Source organism: Patagioenas fasciata, chromosome 5 (genome assembly GCF_037038585.1).
Source record: "Patagioenas fasciata isolate bPatFas1 chromosome 5, bPatFas1.hap1, whole genome shotgun sequence".
Taxonomy (NCBI): Eukaryota; Metazoa; Chordata; class Aves; order Columbiformes; family Columbidae; genus Patagioenas; species Patagioenas fasciata.
Window position 1 is genome coordinate 12,035,649 of NC_092524.1, and position 17,495 is coordinate 12,053,143.

Here is a 17,495-nt window from a genome sequence, read left to right on the forward strand (position 1 = left end):
AATAAACCAAGTTCTATCAGGAACATTTTATTTATATTCAACTAATATATCCCTTTGAAACTCCTTGTTAAACACTACAAGATGAAGTGATCTGCAGCTGTTTGTTTTCTTTAGGTTATATATTGTTATGTTGTATGCCAAATCATACATAAAATGAAGAAAAATAGGATAAAATTATAGGGTATACAGAGATTTCTTTCTACCACAAATCTATCAACCTTGAAATTTAGCAGGATCTGTACTATAAATATTTTTCCCTCTTATGCAGGGAAAGGAAATAGTAGTTAAATAAATCAGATAATATGATGCGAATAACAAAATGAGGAGGGTTCCATAGCTTTGTGAAGTATAACATGGTTGCCCTTTCCTGCGTAGAATCAGATTTGCTTACAAGCATTCAGTCCATCTCCACAGGGAATTGCAAACAGGATGCAGCTTTGCTAATATTGGCAGGTATTGGAGGTTTTTCTCAGCTGAAGTGATAGACCCTGGGGCTTTGCATCAGAGGGTCATGAATTTGGATCCTGGTGCTACACACCGCTGTGGTGCCGGTTAGCTGACAACTCTGTGTGTGCCCATATATCACATGTGCACATGAGTTACTGCTCACCTCAGCTATCTGTGTTAACACACTGCAAGTGGTAAAACTCTCACCAGGAATATTTTGTCTCCAAATCAGGTAGAAGCTTCTGTTTGGGAGATCCTAGCTTTGCCCAAGGGAGGGTTCCAGGCTATGCTCTGGAACTGACCGTCTCATCTGAGTGCAGCAAGCCTGGCTGGAGATGGCCAGTGTTACCTCTGAGATGGGAAATGGTGATAGTTCAGCTGCTCACTAGTGCACTCTTGTTTATAGTGCCACAGTTGTGTCATTCCAAACTTGAAGGTGATGACTCTGACTGAAACATAGGTACATAGGCAAATATATTTATTTTAAAACAATGAGTAATAAATCTGATTATTACTTATACAGTTACTGTTATAAATTAAGTCAATGCTTTTAAAAGCATTGTTGGAGGTTCTGTACAAAGCTGTCAAGTGAAACACGCGAATTCTATTTAATAGCTCATGTCTGTTAGGTGCGGAGGGGGAAGCTGAATAAAAAGAAATCAGGATATACCTCAGAAAGACCAAATTTGTCATCTACTAATGGCAAATGTCTACTCTCCTCATCTCCATGGGAGCAATGGCAGTGAGAAAGAACAGATCATCTTTATGACTGATCAAACATAGTCAGTAGGAAAATGAAAGGCAAGGGATGGAAATGTGTTTGTTCTCAAAAAATGCCATGTACTTCAGCACAACTGGGTATTTTATGAGGGAATACCTTTTGATTTACATTTTTAAGTACAAGCAAATCTCTATTTTGAGAAAGAGGGAAAAAACTTAAGAAGGGGAAGGTGATACTTTCCAAAAGAAGTGTTCCTCTGCAAGATTTGAGATTCTATTGTGTCTGTGGTGTTGAAAGTACAAGAGGCATCATTTGAGGACAGATCATCAAAGGGAGCCACCAACAATTTTGTACTGGGTGAACTTTGCAGGTAGCCAGACTGACATCAACATTACTGTTTCCAGAACTTCAGTCAGACTTCAGGGGGGAGCCCATCACCAGAGCAAGGACAGACCCAGCCATAGTGAGCCTTGCAAGGGGAATCTTGGCTGGGAGCTGAAGGGCAGCTGGTGGCAGTGGTATGCAGCATTACCAATCGTATTGTATATTCTTTTTCAAAACTATAGCAAAAGGAAGTGTTAGGTGACTTGTGAAGTTTACTGCAGAGTTTTCCTTCTTTACTGGTAGCAGCCAGTCCCAGCAGGTTACATCTTCATTGCACCTTTCTGAGGTGCAACGATGGTGTAAGAAACTGGAAACATCACAGAAAACTCAGCTTACCATAATGGTTGAAGAGAAACTACCTAAGCGAGACTAACATTTTGGTTTTTGTTTGTATAGTGTTCAGTATGCTAAGTTCTAATTTGTGGCTAAGTTTCTGAGGTAGTGTGTGTAATAATAACTGTCTCAATAAAAATCAGGCCTGACAAGCATCACTGTTGAATTGAGTAGAATACTACCTCTTTCTAGATGTAGCTCTGCAAAAGATGCAGACTTTTTTTTTTTTTTTTTTAGAGCCATTAATTTGTCTTTTAGTTTAAAGGAGGGGAGAATGAGTCAATGCATATCCATTTGCTTGTTACTTTCTCCCAAGCCTGTCACAAATCTGTGGCTAAAAATGGACTGCTCACAAAATCTCTCCATCCTATATCATAATGGGAAGTTTGCATTTCTCTTGCGTTTCTGTGGCCAGCACATTCCTGCAGGCAGGGAAGTGGAAAGCCAACTTCTTAGAACTGTGCAAAAGTGCTTCATCTCTTAACTGTCTGCATCCTACTTTGGAACTTTTATTCTGCCTTAAAAATATTCCCCCAGAAAAATGAGTTTGAAGCCCAGGCAGTGTTCCCATATAAGTAACTGAGTCATCTTCCTTGTGAACTGAGGGATCACTGTCAATACATGACTAAGATCAACAGATAGTTAGGAATTTGTTGTAAATTTATATTATACCATTTATTATTGTTTGTTTTGAGTGTAGTTATACAGGAAGAAAACTCACATCATTATTATGAGACAGGTTTTCTTTGTATTGATGTAGTAGCAGCCAAAACAAAAAATGGTGAGATTCGCAAGGAATAAGATGGAGGATTATTATTGAGGCTGTTGTAATGCCAGGTCTCTTACTCCCTGTAGTAACATATTCTGCAGGAGCCAGAGAAAAGCCTACCTGTGATGACCCAATCTGGAAGCAAAATCGTTCTTCAAATTCACAAGTAACCTCTAAAGAAACACTTTTTTTTTTTTTTTTTCTGATATGTTTGAGCTCTTGATTGCACAAGGAAATGTTACAATTTTAAGAGGTAGTTTGAATTTCCATTGAAATCATTAATTTGGTTTGTTGATGGATGTGTTACTTCCACTGAACAGTCACACACCTGGAAACCTCTAACTGTGCTTCTGGGGTCCGCGGACAATGTTCTCAAGAGCCCTGAGGTCCCACTGACTTCCAGAAACATTGGAATCCTGAATGCTCTGAAAGCAGAACTCGAATCCCGCAGGCACCTTTGCAAAATGCTCCTGTCTGCATGCTCTGTGCTCCCTGTGGGCTAAAACACTCTGTCTTCAAACTGTTTCTGAGGTCATTGATCAAACAGAATTGTATCTATGGTGTGGTTTTTTTTTTTTTTTTCAGATAGAGAAGTTTATTTTCAGGCTGTCAACTATGTAGCCATTCACCACAGTAGAGAAATGTAAACAGTTTGCATTTTAGATAGAAAGAAATTGAAACAAAGTTATCCTTCTGAGCTGTGCAGAAGCTGTCTCAGCAAAGTGCATCCATTTGGGAGCCCTGGGGCTTTGAGCAACGTTCCTTCAGAGCTGCGAGACTGAAGAGCAGTGAGAAGGAAAGGGTAAGAGATGAGGGGGAAAAAAAGGGAAGAAAGCAAAAGGGTAAGGGGGGGAGTGTCTGCACCCTACAGATTGAGAGATGTTGAGTAGAACAACAGTTGAGAGAGATTTTATCTTTCCTCATCATCAAAACCTTGCAATTAATATGCTTCTGGAAGCACTTCATGTTTTACAGTTAAATTTTAAATATTCCCTACTTTAACATAGCTAGGTGGGTCACATATTTGCAGTTTCAAATCTGAGGCTATATTAATAATCCTAGGTATTCAGGTAAAGGTAAATGTTACTAATGTCTTTGCGAGAGAGTAAACCAGCCCGTAGAATAGACACAATAGATCTGTGATATACAAAAAGTGGCAGATCAGGTCACAGAAAACTGTGTATATGAGTAGATGACTAGTCAGATTTTTCTTCTTCCTCCCTACCTAGATAAAAAGGACTATATCCAAAGGGGCTATGCAGTGTACTGTATTCACTTCTTTTCTCAATCTAAAAGCTGTTAATGCATGGGAAAGAAATCACCTGCACTTCCAGTTGTTGGAAAGATGTGAGGACAAATGCCCTGAGGAGTAAAAGGTGTGTAAAGCTGTGAAGAAATAAGGAAAAGAAAGGCTTTAAAGATAATGGAATAATTAGATCTCATTCAAGTGATGATTCATAGAGCTTGGTCTTGGCTGTGTTTGGACAGAAAGTTTGGAAGACGCAGCAGCCAAGAGGTGAATGAAAATGCACCACAGTTCTCTTGGCATATTGCCTTCCAAAATAGATGGTGAAACTTTTCCTGATGGAGCTATAGCTGCTGTGCTAAATGTATTTCTTACCTTAGTCACAAACAAAGCTGCTTAAAGCAACTGTAGTCAAAGCAGGGTTCATTTTAAATTGTCATCCGTCTTGTAAAACAATTGCCCAGTGTCATTCAAAGAGAGCTGGAAAACGTGAAGGGATCTTGACACATTTACTGTACATGTTATTAGGTGATCAAGTAGATAAAAATGTAAGAATGCTATGTAAAGGAGACATGGTGGTGGTTTTACACTGGACAAAACACGTGCTTTTAACTTATCAAATTGAAAGCTTTTTACTGGCATGTGACAGTTTGGTTAATAGTTAGCAATTAATAAATTTTGCCACAGAAGAATTCTGCACCTGATGGCTGTCACCATTTCATTTGACTTCATTTAAAAATTTATGTTAAGTCTAGATTCTACTTCTCCATGTATTGTGGAAATCTAATTTGTGGTCTAGTAAATTCCAATCAAGGTAGAGACTTCCAGTGCAATAAGCTTTGTGAGAAAAATGAGTATTTAGAAATGATGTGTTAAATCACAGATTAGATTACTGGGTTTCATCCTCAGGCTGAAGGACCAAGTTACCATTTTTAAAGGGTTTGTGCCTTCCCCCCCACTTTCTTCTTTTTCCTCTCCCAAAGGTGGAAACTGTACTAGCCCAAGAGTTGACGGGGGTTTCGTTATAGTTGTTTAAACTGCTTTGAGTTAGCAGTATCCTGGCATCAGATGCTTCTCTCATCTTGCTGCATGCAGAGAGCTATTGATGAAAATTTTGTCAGCTCTGTTGCAATTTTTGGTGTAGTCTTTTTACAAGGCAAATATTTTAAGACACTGTGGAAAACTGGAGACAAAAGCTGCAAAGGGCAGTGAGCCTATACGTTGAAATGTCATACTGACCAGTGTTGTTGGATCACAATTTCCCTTTGAACATCAGAGGATAGTGACTCCCTTGAGAGCCTGGGGTGGCTCCTGAGACAGCTCTGAAAATTCGCCTGGTGTAAATAACCCCATACCTTTGTGGCACCTCTGAGCTGCAGAATATGCAATGAATGAGGAGCACTGGTTATTTGTTTTAGGGTCTGAAGTTGTCAGGGAGCATTACTGTGATACTACACAGGATCAACAGAGCCAGTCTGCTGTATAGACAGCGTAGTGGTGAGTTAGAGGCAGAACTGGGGTAGATACCTTTGAGATCCCTCTCACATGGTTACTAACGAAAGGACCTTTCTGATGCCTTTCCAACTTAAGCAGTTGGAGCTGTGTCTATACATTAGGTTTTCTTTTCTGTTAGTCATGTGGGCTTGCTTCTTCGTGTCTCCGGGCAGTTGGATTCTGCTGCATATTCCCTTTATGGATGATCCTGGTTGTGAAGTCTGCTAATCTCCACTGGGCTTGACAGGGAAAAATATTAGGGATATGGTTTTGAAACTGAAAAGTGCAGCACTATAATAAATTGTGGCTCTCTGGTTGAACATGAGGATAAAATTCATTCCAGACTCAGTGTTCAAATGGAACAGTTTATGAATGGAAGCACAGAGCCTGGATTGTATTTCAGCATTAGTTTCTGGTTTGGAATTGTGTTATTTCCAACATAGACAAGGGTACATATTTTATAAGCTTTCATTCTTCCACTGTTCAGGTTGTTCAAATATAAAATATCTTGTGCTGGAGATGACTGTGGAGTATATGGCAGAGGAAAAACATTTTCTTTTTTTATCGAAACAGGTTAGTATCTGTTGTCTGCAATTTGCATATTGAAAATAGCTTTATATTTGGCTGAAGGAGAACTGGCTAATGTTCAGAGGTATCACAATTGTATTTGTGCTTTACGTCCATTTCTCATTATCCACATCTTGTTTTATGGTAATCAGCTCTGCCTCAGCTTTGTCACCTCTCAGGTGAGGAGAACTGCCAGACAGCAACACAGCCATGAGTGTTGCTTTCTATCATCTGATATAGAAAGTTGTAGTTATTAAATAAACAAACAAATTAAAAGAAAACATGCCTAAGCAGCATGTATTAGGAAATTAGGAGTCTTGGACTGAAGTCTAGAAACTTTGTAGGCTCTGCTGCAGCAAACCAGCAGCTGAGAAATAGATGCTTAAAGATGAAGAATAAGCCAAAACCTCCTGTCAACATACTGTGGTTTCACCCACTGCTTAAAACCATTTAGTTTTAAACCTCTCAGATGGATTATGTTATAATGTTGACAGAAGCAAAAATGAGATGCAAAAAGAAAAGTTTAGGCAAAAAGCTTGAGGCGTGATTTTACATCTGTTAACTGGAAAATTTGATTCATTCTTTCTCACTGTGATATTTAAAGATGCTGACCTCCTATTACTTTGGCTGTGAAAAGGTAAATTCTTTTTTAAGGAAATATGTCTTTATTCATTCTTGCTGGTTTTGCTAGGTAGTACGAAAGCATAGAAATGTCAGTCTTTTTCTTTGAGCTAATAATATTTTCTAAGTAACAGCATGTGGGGCTTGGAATAAAAGCTGAGACATGGGCAAGATTTTTAAAAGCAGCTGTCTGAGTTGCACCTGTGAGAAGCAGAAGGACAGGGCACTATTGAATGCTCAAGAAATCTTTTAAAACATCACTCTCATTTTCAAAATAAATTGAAATAATTAGAAATGGCTCTGTAACAATGTTTCTTATTTCAAAGAGCAAATTGCGATAGAGCTATAGCAACTAGTTAGTAGCATGGACTGGGCTGAATTGGACAGGTACCTAAATATGAAGTAGGCCTGGAATTTCGTGAAGTTAGGGGCTCTAGACCCACCAAGAATTGTTGTCTCAGGAAGAGAGTACCAGGAAATAACCATAAAGAATAAAAAGGAAAAGTCCAAAAAGGAAAGGAGTGAAAAACTCATAGGTAAATAAAGATGGATTTTTGAGGTCAAGAAGCATGAATACAAAGCAAGGACTGCCAGAGGTGAAGTTAATTAGACACTGCTAAAGATATTAAAACAAAACAAAGTAGTTTTCCCCCCAACATTTATGAAAACAGAAGTAGTAAACAGACATGAGATAGTTAACATGAGAAGAACAGGGTAGTGACTGGTCACTGTACAGAATATGCAGAAACTAAACTGTGCACTGCCTCCATTCCCAAGGGAGTAAAAGGGGGGTTTGAATGAAGTTGACCTGATGTTTGAGATTGGCCACAGGGGCAAAGAAGAAATACAAGAATAGAAAGCACGTGAAAAGAGCTGGTCCAGCAAGAAAGCTTTAAGGACAGGACTTCTGCCATGTGCTTGGAAGTTGCAAATATAGTATCTGTGTTGCAGAAGAGATGCACATCAGTGATTCTGATTATGATAAACCAAACTTGAAAGGAAAGGGTATGTGGAGTCTTGGAGTTTAAGAGTGAAAGGTAGATTGTGCTGACTGATCTGATAGCTCTGAGAGCCCTATTCCAGAGGCAGGAAAGTTGCAGGTTTGTTCTCTTTGGACTTTTGCTTGGTAGTGGAACCACAGTGGAAACAATGAAGTGAGAGAAATTTGGGATCAGTAGAGCAACTGGGAAGTGACTTGTTAAGGGTGAAAAGATAAGGCTAGTGTTGAGAGAACAATATCAAGTTGTAGGGAGTTTATTAATGAACTGCTATATAACCATCTTGAGACTGGTTTTGTCTATTTTCTCCATTAAAACATTAATTAAATGGAATATGCTAGTTAAATTTTCTCCTCTTACACAGCTAAGCTGGTGATTTTTCAGACTGAAGTAACTGAAATGGCATAGCAGTGTCATTACCTGAAGACAAGGAAAGAACCAATGTGTGCTGATTAGTGACAAAATGTGAGAATGGGAAACCTGATCTAATGTGCACATTTTTGGAGACAAGGAAGGCCCAGAGGAGGCGCTCTTTGACATGCTGTGGGCAATGCTGATCACCCACATTCAAAGGGGTGATATTTGACCTGGAGCAAGCACAGAGAACAGCTATCGGGACGTTCAACATCACAGAAGACCAAAAATGGACAGAGGAATGAGTTTTGCAAAAACAAAGCAAAGTGAATGCTGGGGTGAGCTTTAGCTCTCTATGAATGAACTGAGAAGAAGAGGAACAAGAATCAGAAGACAAGCGAACAGCAATTTAGACTGAAAACAGTGTCACAAGAATGAGGGGCTACATGAAGCAGCAGAGGAAGGTAGGATTACTGCACTGGCAGGTTCTTTGGGTCCCTTATTTGCTATGTAGAAGGGTTACTTTACACCCTTCCCTTTCAACTGATGATTATGACTTAAATTTTGCTTGGTTTCAGCTTTAGTTCAGCTTCTTTTAATAGCCCTCACTGGTAGGGAGGTATGCAGGCAGCAAAGTGGGAAAGGATCTTTTGCTGAAGGTTTGGAAAGTGTTAACATAATCAAGATAAAGTAGAATCATAGGATCATAGAATATCCTGAAGTGGAAGGGACCCGCAAGCACATCATAATTCAGTGGGTTGGAACAAAGACTGTATTTTGTGAGATTATTACTGACAAATAGATGTTGAAATAGCGCACCTTTCCTAGTTGCAAACTACTATTGTTTGCAGAAGAACGAATAGAAATGCTGTTTATGATTTCAAGTGGACTGAGAAAGCAGACTAAAATCCTTGCTTTTTACAGCTGATCTTACTGAGCTTTTGGGCTGACAGCTTTGTCAGGAGGAACAATTGTCCAGAACAAAAAACAAGTAGTTCGCAACTCTCTGGTCATGGTGTTTTTCTGTCATCCTGGACATGTCTTTTTGCTGTCTTCATGTCTGATTAAGAAGCACAGTACCTTCTGTGCAGTCCATTTATAGAAAAGAATATTTCTAATTTAGTCTGTATTTCTCCTTAAATGATTGTTTCCAGGTGACTGGACAAGTCAGGCAGTGGTAATAACTGAAGATGGAGATTTTACACTATGTAGTAGTAGATAAAATATAATAACAATTTAAAGTTGATAAATTTATTGGTTTTGTGTGAAACATGTGAGGTTCTTGACTAAATTAGAACTGAGTAAACACTTCTTACCTTGGTTTACCCCTGACCTTAGCACTGAATTTTTCAGACAGGTTACTGTGTTAAATCTTCACTGTGATCCATTGACATCAAAGCAATCTTGTTCTCTAACAGCACAATGAAGAATGGGGCTTGGCTGAAGCAGGGTAGCTTTGAAAGAACAGATTTAGCTGGCAAATAGGTTTTATTTCTTCCATGAGAAAAAGAGAAGTTTTTATTGAAATAGATGTGCTTGTCCTTAGCATGGATAAAATACCTCGTTGACAGTGCTTTGCAAGATTTCTGTAATACATTTAAAGAGATTACTAAGGTGTTTCCTCATGTGGAATTTTGGCTCAGTGTTTTCTGTCTGTTTTTGTTGGGCATTCACTTGCAGAGTTACTCTGAAAAGATGCTGTATTGAATGACATACACTTGAAGTCTCCCTTGTTTCCTGTAAGAAGCATGATTCCTTCTTAATACCTGACAGGCTCATTCCGTGAGGCAGGACTGAAAAAATATCTTCTGGAAAACATGACGCTCAGCAGCTGCTCCCTCGAAGGTGCACATATACCCTAACCTAACTGCCTAGCTTAATACCTTTGCATTGAATGAGGTGCCTGCTTAAAGCAGATAACATCCAGTTTATATCAGCTGTGTTGAGGGTGATTCACCTTTTCAAAAGCACCTAAGTGATTCACACATTGCGTGCTATTGACTTTCAGTGATACTTTGTCTCCTGAGTACACAAACCATTGCTGGGCATGGGAATAAGACACTTCTGAGAATTGTATGAAGGTAGTGTTCGGTAGTTGCCTGGAGCGGTGGTGTCTGATGGAAGTGTGTTTTCTTTCGCCAGCAGAAAAAACAGATGCTATGCACCAAATCAAATGAGTGGGAAGGAGATAAAAGCGATGAGAGGTTGGAACAAGTAGAAGCCTGGCTCTGCTTCACCTGTAGGCAGATACATGCCTATGTGCATTCCCTTGATGCTGAACTGCTCTGCTTACCTCTGGGATGTTCAGCCCATGCTGTAGTTCCTCCACAGAAGGTCTGTTTGATGCTTTGCAAAGCTGCCTTTGAATAGTCCCACATTGAAACTGTATTGTTTGCATCAGCAAGTCAAAGACTTCCAAGTTGTGTGTGTTTCCTTTTGAGGACCATCTTTTTCCTTTCGGGGAACATCTTTACATTGGCACCAGGTGTGCTGTACCTCTCACATAGCACTGGAAATGAATGCTCACTCTAGCACTTGTACAGCACTGTTAAGTACATAAAATGCAGAAGAAACTGCTCTCTCTTCCCTAAAAATTATATGTAGGGAAAGGATAGACTGATTAATCTCAGCACAGAAAATGCTGGCTACATTATTGTGCATTAAATCTTTAGTTAGAGATTTGAGTATTGTACTGTCATGTATGAGTGTAGCCATAGTTAGCATCTGAAAGAACTTGCTGTCAACATTCTGTTCAGTTTCAGCTACATTATTCATAGGATTAATTCCTCCCTCCAGCTGTTTCCACAAATTGAAAGATTTTATTTCAGTTTATAAATGCTATTTCCCCATTGTTCGTGCCCACAGCTATTTTCCATCCCCAAACATTCATTCCCCCAAGAAAAGAAATACCAACCCTATAAAAGAAGCCATGTGGAGTGATCCTTTGAGGAGAAAGTCCAAAATGGCACAGTATTGGAGTTATCTGCAGAACTTCACCAGCTGGTATTTCTCTGTTGTGTATCTGTGACTGGGTGGGGATATTGGGCACGGAGCAGAATATGAGTGGGGTGTGTTGCATTACCAAAGGGTTCTCATTTTTTGTGTTGTGGTTTCAGTTTTCTCATTAAAACTGGAAAGGCCAAAACTTGCTTCTGTGAGAACTGGATGGAGCAATTGCCTGATGTTTTGGTGGTACAGATACAGTGTGAGGAGAATTTGTCACTCAAAGAAACTCCAACTGTATTGGCTTTTTGAGAGGAAGACTGATCGAATGATTAAGAAAATACATATGTCTGGAACAGCAGAGATAATATCTTGAAACTGTGCCATAAAATGAAGCTTTCTTCAGAGCCTCACCTGGAGTGTAGCTGTTATGAAGATTCAGCTAAATGGAATTTAATATTTTTCATACCCTTAGACTTTCTAGGATCAGAAAAAGGATCTTTGTCACAACTCTTACATCTAAAACATAGTATAAAGAAAACCCCTTGTATGTGGATGTCTTACTATGCTTTCTTCTTTCAGGTTAAACAAGAAAATATTTGTCTGGGTAAAATGAGGTAGGAGTTCAAATTGTCACACTTATTAGGCACACACCAGAAAACAGATGCAGTTATTCTGTCAGGAAACTTGGAGGAATCTGTGCTCTCTAGGAAGCTCTGAATCCTGATGCATTTATAATGCCTACAAATTTTAAGGCAAATCATCAGTTAAAATATCTCAACCCCAAATTGTCAGATGAGTAGATAGTTCTAAAAGATATTTAAGTGTATTCAGAATCTCACAAATCATTACCTTTTGGAGTTGCAAAAGGCTTTTATTTTGTTCTAGCAGGATGAAATCTGCAGTTAGTCAGCTTTTGCCTGCTGTGCTGTAACACAAATCACTGTCCTGTATCACTAAAAGTTTCACAGGTATTGACCTACCTTTTGGAGGACTAGGACTGAGTTTTGTATGAACTGTAGCCAAGTTTGTGGCATCAACTGGAAACCATGTGGAATTTTGTAATGCGGACTTCATGCCAGACAAAACTGATTCATTTTTGTCTTGAATGTTTAGATTTGTTCGTTAATCAAACCCAGGAAAAACTACATTCACATGAAGCTGAAACTGAAGAGTTTTTGCCTAATAGATTTTATAAACCTCAAAGACTGTATATGTTTTATGATGGTGAAATTTTTAGTAGGAAAGCATTATTTATAGTCTGTCTGTATACCTTATTCTAGCTACTATACTTACTGGAAGACAGGTTTTGTTTGTGGAGTTCATTAACAAATTGTGCATAACTGTGCATAACTGTGTATAACTGCACCTATGTATCTGTAATAATGTGTCTATTTGTAGCTGCACTTTTTTTAATTCTCTGCTTACCAGTATTGGAAAGATCAGTGTGCATGCAAGTGAACTGAAGGAGGAACAGTGAAGAAGTAGGAGACAAGTCTGGAATATGATTTCATTTCGGTATCATCCTCTATGAGCAAAGCAGTGTCTGAAACTGGAGTTTAGCTGACAACCACATAAGCATAAACTCTGAGAAAGCAGAATAGACTTCTGGTTTGCCCTTTCACGAGGTCAACTATGTGTTATGATTGAGCATAACAAAATGTGTTCTGACATTTTTGTTTGTCGATGAGTTGTGTTGGGAATAGACAGGTGTGATTCTGAAGCTCAGGTTGATGCAGAGTTACTTTTCTACAGCAGTTGCACTTTAAAAGTGAGAATAAAAGTATTCTTGTATAGGGAGCAGATCCAAATTAGACCTTTGCTGCATTCAGCTTAAATCCATAAGAAAGACGAGAAGGAAGATGAATGCCAGCTTCAGCGCTGGGGTCTACGACACCAGCATTTGAAAGTTTGCTCAGATATGGACTCCCATGAGATGGGGAAAGTTTGAGTCAAACTGCGCTATAGGTGCATTCGCTTTTGGAGTGAGAGAGCAGATGTGTTCAGATAATAGATTTTACACCCTGGACTTGCCTTGAAGAAGATATTTCCATATGGGTGCTATACCAAATTTACCCTACTGTGTGTGGAATGCTCTCTGCTTGGCAGGAGGCCAGAACATTCCCTGAAAGGGAGAAGGAGCTGAAATCGTATCTGATTTGAGTGTTAATCTATGTCCCTCAGGCTTATCCTGTGGCTGTTTCTGTGTTGCGAGGGCAATGCTGGATATGCCTTTTCAATGAGATCATTGCAAAATCAAATTGCTATTAAATTATATTTTACTCACAGTTTTGAATTGAGTTAAAGTAGGAACACCAGTGCTGAAACTTCGGGTAGAAATGCTGGTGCTGGAATGACACTCCAAATGCTGCCTGGATAAAATTAATCATTTCACACAAATATTTCAAGTTAATGTTACGTGTTTTAATGTTGTTAAACATAAGCAATAGCACGTTACAGCACTGCGACCAGTCTGAACACAAGAAAGGGGACCCTATTGCTGAATGCACTGGCTACTTGTTCTTCCATGACACATCCCACTGAATGGAAGGGCAAAGGATCACGCTTTCTTCTTGGCATGATTTTGAGGCTGCGTACTCTTGTGCCCTCTCCGGCATTACAGCTGTTAAGACTTGCAGTGCAAGCAGAGAAGTGGGATTTGGGGAGTGTGGATCGCCCACACAGGGTTCAGCATGGGCACAGCCTGCACCTGGTCGAGTGAGGGGGGTCTCAGTTTTTGGACTCATGGGCAGTGGGGCTCATCTGGCAGCTCCTGTGGTTCTTGGACTTCTTCAACAAAAGAATGAAATAGTTAAGTCTGTAATGCTGCTCTGCATCAGGTTTACTTCAGCTCCGTGGACTGTGAAGAAAGATCGTTCCCTCAGCAGAACTCACTAGCACAGTGGGTCTGTTCAAGCCTGTATCTGGGAAGATAGTGCCTTCATTTATGAAATTCCTGTCACAGAAGTGTAAGTTCTTTGGAAGAGTGGCTGGTCTCTTGAGATGTCTCTAACATGTCATGTATGCAGCAGTACCTAAATCATTTTCGTAAAAGGCAAGAGGAGAAGCTCTTTCAAATCATCAAATACCCTCTCACAGCCTGGAGACCTTTAAAAGATATTTGATATGATTCGCGGTTTGTTTGTGGGTTTTTGTTTTGCCTCTGTCTAAAACCCCTTCACTCCCTTCCGGCACTGGGAAGGCAGCACACACAGGAGCAGAGCTGGCATGTCCGTGGCTGCTGCCCGGCTTCCTTGTGCTGCTGGGGATGGCTGGTGCTCCAGGAAGCCTCAGCAGAAACCTTCTGTTGGCAGCAGCCCCGGTCCATAGCGGTTAGGTGGCTACAATCAGCTCCGGTGGGTTAAGTGGGTGTTTCGCTGCCTCCTACTACAATGAATGTTAAAACAGGTTTAAATGTTTCCAGTTGTGTCACTGTCTAGTGGTTGGAGGCCGGATGAAAGGAGGTTTATAACACTTATGCTTGTGGTAGCATGTCGAAACTTTCCTTTGATGCAGATGACAAAGGTCAGTGCTGTGGGAGCTGAACTCTTTTCCCAAGAAAAGTGCCTCTCCTGACAGCCACGTACACCTGTGACTGAGCGATAGCTGGGAAGATACTCTCTACAAATTCACAAACCAGCTTGTAGTAGTAAGGGAAGAAAGCTTATTTACGCAGTAGTTACAAGGTCAGGGGAGATGACTGAGAGGCATGGTACCATTTCCTTTGCAATAGGTTCAGTTCTTTGTCATTTTAACTTATAAAAATATCCTTTCTAGGAAGAAACAGCTCCTTCTCTATTAGATCTTATTGGTGTTTTTTACATTTGTGAAGGGCAGCTCTTAGAATTCCTTATGTTTCTTCTAATGGCTTTTCAGTGTTGATTCACACTTTCCTTTTTTGTTTAAGTGTGGAAGAGTGAAATTCCAGCAAGGCTGACTTAGTGAAAACTGAATTAGTGTTGATGGCTGGAGAGAAATGTAACTTGATCTTCTGTCTCCAGTGCTTGAATCAGGAACTGAAATAATTGTTCTAAGACCCTGGTGGAGTTGCCAGAAAATGGAGCGGTGCTTCTGCCAGATAGTCACTGCAGAAGTGCCAGACATTCCTCCCTTCTTTGAGCTTGTGAGTGTGTGTATTTGAGAAGTAAAATACACACAGGCAGTGGGGAAATGAAATGCTTTTCTCCCTGAGATGCTTGCTGAGTGTGCAGTGCCGTGGCAGCTGCCGTGGGTGTGTTGGTGTGTGACAGCTGGCAAGGGGTGTATGCACAAAGACTCGGGCGCAGGAGTTTTCCCCTGATTTTCTCTGTTGAGCAGTGGCATTGCTCACTCTGCTGCAGGGCTTGACAGAGGATGTGAGGTAAAGCCACCAGCAGTGGGACTGAAGGGCACATTGCACAGCAAGAGGAGCTAGTTCAGTCCCAGAAGAAGTCATAGCTCACTGGAAGAGATGATGTTGTCTGCCAGCTACTAAGCCCAGCTGCACTGGTTAATGATTCCTGCTTTTAATTGGAACCATTGTGCACTACTATAGCCCTGCCTTGTGGGAGCTGCTGGTGCAATAAATCTTAATTTTTCCATATTAGAAAGTTGCATTCTTTGGGGATTTTGAAAAGTCTTGGGCTTCTTTTGTTCCCCCCCTTTTAGCCCCCCTCCCATGTTGCTATAGCTACTATAATTTTTGTTAACAAAGGCAATATGAAGTAGTGTGCTGTGCTTAGTTTATGTTATTGTGATTCTGGTATAGCTGCCAATATTCCCTCCATCCTTTCTCCTCTCCCCTCTTCCCCCTCCCCGAGTCAATTCTCTAAAGAAACTGCAGGAGTCTGGGAACTGCCGCTCTCCTGCAGTCACTGCAAGGCTGTATGTGTGTGGAGGATGAGGCTTCTACTCATGCATTAGGGACCCAAAAACTTGAGTTTGCTTTTGAGTTTGAGCTTGTGTATTGAATGAGCAGCTACTCAGAGTTTGGCCGCTTCCCACACTCATGGAGTCATACCCACTTTGCAAGACACCAGGAGTTTCTGTCTCTTTCAGTGAAGTCTCACATCAGGTTACCACAGTATCACAAATCCATTTTTCTTGAAGTATCTTTGGGAAAATTCAAAGTTTATTCCATGAAGAAAATTTTAGCCATGGAATGAAAATGTCCCTGAGCGTGAGGAAGGATGGGCTACTTTCTCTGGGGGACACAGAGTGCATTCCCCTCATGGGGAGGAAGAAGGGGAGTGTATTTCTCTTCCCTCCTGGAGTTTCTTATTGTCTTTGTTTCCTTCTAAATATCTCTTCACTGCCTTGTTTCTCACCTGTGTTTTTCTGACACACTGTGTTACCTACCCTTCATTTCACCCTTTTTCTACCAGTCTTCAACTCTACCAATGTTTGCTTGGTCCCCACCTTCCTCCCTGTTTCTTCTGTAGTGTGCTTCGTCTGTTTCACTGATGCACCCAGGAGGAAGGTGGAGGTTCACTCATTTTGCTGGTACCACACTTCTCTCCCATGGTTCTTTTGTTTGTTCAGCTGTCTGAGGTGGAAGATGGAACTTAGGCAGGTGGGACATGGACTGCATCCTCCCAGTCAGCCTGCTTGTGTCCTGCTGTGGCTTATCATCCTGGGAGCACAGGGTCTTGGTTTTATTTGCTTTGGCTTAGAATGACTAGAGTTTGAAGGAGAGGGAGGCAGTATGCAAGAGGTTCATATAGATGAAGGGAATCGGAATCAAAAAGCCACCATGCACAAAACGGGTGCTCGTTGCCCTGAGAGATGCCAGTTGGCAGGAAGGCAGCCACGGCAGATAGGAGAGGGTGGGCTTGGTGTCAGCAGAAGCTGGTGAGGAATGGCTTGTCTCTGATGCTGATGTGTTTACCATTGGTGAGAACCACATGTCTGGACCCCACCATGTTTCTGGAGAACTTGAACTTGCTAAAGAACATGTCCTCACTGCTTGTGTGTGAGCTAAGTCATAAAGTTACGCATGGTTTGTTGGTAGAGCAGTGACATTTGGAGAGATCAAACCATAGATTTCTGGAGTAGAAAAAATAGGAGCAACCCTGGGAAAATGGGTCACTCAACCAGATGCCAGAATATGGGCAATGAGTTTTACTCCCTGGCACTGAATTTGATGGTCTTGCTTCTATGGAGCTTTTCGAAGACTACAAAAGAAATCCTTGTCAGAGGTGAAACATAGCTCAGAGCTCCTGCATCCTGCAGATGTTGTTTTAAGTGCAAGAACATAATTTCTAAATGTAAACAGATACCTCTCCTGAATGGTTTTTGCACAAATGCCTAATACAAACAGTAGACTTGCTTGCCATCCCATTTGCTGCTGATAATGCCTGCATTCAGGGTCACTTCTGGATGGACTTTGGATACAGGGGAGTTAAGGTCTTCTGTGTGCCTTTCTACAGATTCCCTGGGTAACTGCCAAGAACAAAAGAGAAAGACTCAAGGTTGTTCTCATCTTTTTGCAAAAGCCAAGACAGTTTTGGCTAATACTTTTTACTTACATCCATGAAGTCTCCAGCCAGTTCCTCATCCTCCCAGGATGCTTTATATCATCACGTTGAGTCAGTCCATCCAAATTAAGAGTTGCTTCACTAGAAGTGCTTGCGTTGGCAG

The 17,495-nt window shown here is 40.7% G+C and overlaps 1 protein-coding gene across 5 annotated transcripts in view; it reads left to right on the forward strand.

The window, feature by feature from the left end:
• DENND2B (DENN domain containing 2B) overlaps window positions 1-17,495 on the forward strand; it is a 172,043-nt gene that overhangs the window by 48,298 nt on the left and 106,250 nt on the right. Inside the window, exon 2 of one of the 5 annotated variants that reach the window (XM_071808922.1) lies at window positions 7,945-8,398. The exons of the other annotated variants lie outside the window; for them this stretch is intronic. The gene's annotated coding sequence lies outside the window, so the exon portion shown is untranslated. The remainder of the gene's footprint in view (window positions 1-7,944; window positions 8,399-17,495) is intronic. 5 annotated transcript variants of the gene reach the window in all.